Here is a 4,625-nt window from a genome sequence, read left to right as displayed (position 1 = left end):
TGAAAACATACTTGGCAAATGCTTTCGCTTCTGTTCGTCTTGCGACGATCCAAGAATTTCACCTCTAACGTCGCAATACGAATGCCCCCGCCTGTCCCTATTAATCATTACCTCGGGTTCCGAAAACCAACAAAATAGAACCGAGGTCCTATTCCATTATTCCATGCACACAGTATTCAGGCGGGCTTGCCTGCTTTAAGCACTCTAATTTGTTCAAAGTAAACGTGCCGGCCCACCCAGACACTCAATAAAGAGCACCTTGGTAGGATTTCAACGGGGTCCGCCTCGGGACGCACGAACACGCACGAGGCGGTCGCACGCCTTCGGCTCGCCCCACCGGCAGGACGTCCCACGATACATGCCAGTTAAACACCGACGGGCGGTGAACCAACAGCGTGGGACACAAATCCAACTACGAGCTTTTTAACCGCAACAACTTTAATATACGCTATTGGAGCTGGAATTACCGCGGCTGCTGGCACCAGACTTGCCCTCCAATAGATACTCGTTAAAGGATTTAAAGTGTACTCATTCCGATTACGGGGCCTCGGATGAGTCCCGTATCGTTATTTTTCGTCACTACCTCCCCGTGCCGGGAGTGGGTAATTTGCGCGCCTGCTGCCTTCCTTGGATGTGGTAGCCGTTTCTCAGGCTCCCTCTCCGGAATCGAACCCTGATTCCCCGTTACCCGTTACAACCATGGTAGGCGCAGAACCTACCATCGACAGTTGATAAGGCAGACATTTGAAAGATGCGTCGCCGGTACGAGGACCGTGCGATCAGCCCAAAGTTATTCAGAGTCACCAAGGCAAACGGACCGGACGAGCCGACCGATTGGTTTTGATCTAATAAAAGCGTCCCTTCCATCTCTGGTCGGGACTCTGTTTGCATGTATTAGCTCTAGAATTACCACAGTTATCCAAGTAACGTGGGTACGATCTAAGGAACCATAACTGATTTAATGAGCCATTCGCGGTTTCACCTTAATGCGGCTTGTACTGAGACATGCATGGCTTAATCTTTGAGACAAGCATATGACTACTGGCAGGATCAACCAGGGAGCTGCGTCAACTAGAGCTGAGCAGCCGGCCGCCCGGGAGTGTGTCCCAGGGGCCCGCGCGAACACGCAAGCGTCCGCTCAATTATTCTGCAAACAGGAGGAGGCTGAGCTCCCCTGCACAATACACCTCGAAACCCTCTCAGGTCCCGGCGGCGCGCAGCGCCGTCCTAAGTACTTGGTCGGGTTCGAGAGAGGCGCAATCGCCCGGAGTTAGGCGAGTAGACGCTTTAGGTGCGACCACCCGTGCTCCCAACTGAGCTTGCCGCTGCCGACAGAGGCCCGGGAGCGTGCTGTCGTGGCATTGCCGGCGGGAGACAACACGCGCCACCTACGGTGACCGGCAGCTCCAACGCCAGCGCCACAGAAGGGCAAAGGCCCCACGTGGGTGCCGAAGCGAACTCTCCCAGCACAGCGCACGTGCCAACACGTCTGCACAACTGCGATACAAACCACCAGCGAGAACCGCTGGGGCGACCGAGCAGCAGACGGCGTCGCGGCGCCGAGTGCCGGGCGGCGGCGCATCCTCAACGCACACAGTCCTCAGTCGGACCAGCACACTGCAGATGTCCACCGCGCTTCGCACCGGGCCCGCGAGGACCCACTTTGGCCGCCCGGCGCCGCGCGCAGGGTGCCCCGGCGCGCAGCTGCGCCGCCTGCCGCGTCCGTCGGCCGGCGCGCCTGCCACTGGGCGCCCCCACCAGCCGGCTGTAGCGCGTGCGCCCACGCACCGCGCGGCCAGCACGCCGGGCGGCCCCCCCTCACCGGCCGGGGACGGTCCCACCCAGCCACCGCCGCGTATCGCTTCACACACAGATTTGCCCTTACTGATTTACCTCCAGCAACAACAACCGCACCACAATGGGTTTACCAGTTGTTCATTTGCGTAACGTCACCAGCAAACGTAGACGTCCATCCCAGTTTGCAAATGCAACGATTATTGCATACCTGTCTGTTAGGTGTCACGACACACTACGTCTGCCCACATACACGCAACAAAATGTGCACGACTAGAGAACACGTGGGAGGTGGCCCCCTACGTATGCGATGTCCATTACGAGACCGACTGTCAACCAGCATCTGTACCATGTCGCAGATGTGGAACGCGGTGCACCATGCTATCACACTGTGTGAGAAGAGACGACTACGTTTGAATACACGCGCCACTACATCAACAGACGGCTCATGCTGATCGCCATCCAGGGCGTCCGTTAATCCCACACGTCTCTATGGCGTACCACACTGCAATGTAGCTGTTATGGGGAGACGGCACGTGGCTGAGTGCACAACATTTGGACCGTATGGTTCGCTGTTGTTGGGCGCAGTCGTTGTACGGTCACACATGTGCCACAGCGTATCATGCAGTACATACGGACCTATGTGCAGTACAATGTGAGGGTTAAGCTTACGACATCAGCGGACAGTGGACACAGGCCGTACCACGACGTAGACTGAGCGCTTCGACATGCGAATGCCAGTGAACAGCTGCGAAGGGCATTGAACACGCAAGCACCTGAACGACCAGCGTGCGAAGGCAGGGGGGAGGGTGGGGGCGATGTACATCCTGCAGTCGTCCACATTACAGTGTACAGCGGGAGCATGTAAAAAGTAAGCAACACTTGCGAAGTGTTGAACATGAAACGATACACAAGAGGGTGGGCGGTGCGAGTAGCGAACTATATTCAGAGGGTTGTGGTTAGACAACACTGGATTAATGTAACGTGTCATATGCCAATTACAGAGCAGGTTAAGGCACAACTTGGGTTAGGTTAAGGCACAACGTGGGTTAGGTTAAGGCACAACGTGGGTTAGGTTAAGGCACAACGTGGGTTAGGTTAAGGCACAACGTGGGTTAGGTTAAGGCACAACGTGGGTTAGGTTAAGGCACAACGTGGGTTAGGTTAAGGCACAACGTGGGTTAGGTTAAGGCACAACGTGGGTTAGGTTAAGGCACAACGTGGGTTAGGTTAAGGCACAACGTGGGTTAGGTTAAGGCACAACGTGGGTTAGGTTAAGGCACAACGTGGGTTAGGTTAAGGCACAACGTGGGTTAGGTTAAGGCACAACGTGGGTTAGGTTAAGGCACAACGTGGGTTAGGTTAAGGCACAACGTGGGTTAGGTTAAGGCACAACTTGGGTTAGGTTAAGGCACAACTTGGGTTAGGTTAAGGCACAACTTGGGTTAGGTTAAGGCACAACTTGGGTTAGGTTAAGGCACAACTTGGGTTAGGTTAAGGCACAACTTGGGTTAGGTTAAGGCACAACTTGGGTTAGGTTAAGGCACAACTTGGGTTAGGTTAAGGCACAACTTGGGTTAGGTTAAGGCACAACGTGGGTTAGGTTAAGGCACAACGTGGGTTAGGTTAAGGCACAACGTGGGTTAGGTTAAGGCACAACGTGGGTTAGGTTAAGGCACAACGTGGGTTAGGTTAAGGCACAACGTGGGTTAGGTTAAGGCACAACGTGGGTTAGGTTAAGGCACAACGTGGGTTAGGTTAAGGCACAACGTGGGTTAGGTTAAGGCACAACGTGGGTTAGGTTAAGGCACAACGTGGGTTAGGTTAAGGCACAACGTGGGTTAGGTTAAGGCACAACGTGGGTTAGGTTAAGGCACAACGTGGGTTAGGTTAAGGCACAACGTGGGTTAGGTTAAGGCACAACGTGGGTTAGGTTAAGGCACAACGTGGGTTAGGTTAAGGCACAACTTGGGTTAGGTTAAGGCACAACGTGGGTTAGGTTAAGGCACAACTTGGGTTAGGTTAAGGCACAACTTGGGTTAGGTTAAGGCACAACTTGGGTTAGGTTAAGGCACAACTTGGGTTAGGTTAAGGCACAACTTGGGTTAGGTTAAGGCACAACTTGGGTTAGGTTAAGGCACAACTTGGGTTAGGTTAAGGCACAACTTGGGTTAGGTTAAGGCACAACTTGGGTTAGGTTAAGGCACAACGTGGGTTAGGTTAAGGCACAACGTGGGTTAGGTTAAGGCACAACGTGGGTTAGGTTAAGGCACAACGTGGGTTAGGTTAAGGCACAACGTGGGTTAGGTTAAGGCACAACGTGGGTTAGGTTAAGGCACAACGTGGGTTAGGTTAAGGCACAACGTGGGTTAGGTTAAGGCACAACGTGGGTTAGGTTAAGGCACAACGTGGGTTAGGTTAAGGCACAACGTGGGTTAGGTTAAGGCACAACGTGGGTTAGGTTAAGGCACAACGTGGGTTAGGTTAAGGCACAACGTGGGTTAGGTTAAGGCACAACGTGGGTTAGGTTAAGGCACAACGTGGGTTAGGTTAAGGTAGAAATTGCGTTACATTGCGGTACAAATTGCGTTACATTGCGGTACAAATTGCGTTACATTGCGGTACAAATTGCGTTACATTGCGGTACAAATTGCGTTACATTGCGGTACAAATTGCGTTACATTGCGGTACAAATTGCGTTACATTGCGGTACAAATTGCGTTACATTGCGGTACAAATTGCGTTACATTGCGGTACAAATTGCGTTACATTGCGGTACAAATTGCGTTACATTGCGGTACAAATTGCGTTACATTGCGGTACAGATTGCG

The sequence above is a fragment of the Schistocerca cancellata genome, unplaced genomic scaffold (assembly GCF_023864275.1).
Source record: "Schistocerca cancellata isolate TAMUIC-IGC-003103 unplaced genomic scaffold, iqSchCanc2.1 HiC_scaffold_647, whole genome shotgun sequence".
NCBI classification, from domain to species: Eukaryota; Metazoa; Arthropoda; class Insecta; order Orthoptera; family Acrididae; genus Schistocerca; species Schistocerca cancellata.
Note: the sequence above shows the minus strand (reverse complement) of the source record.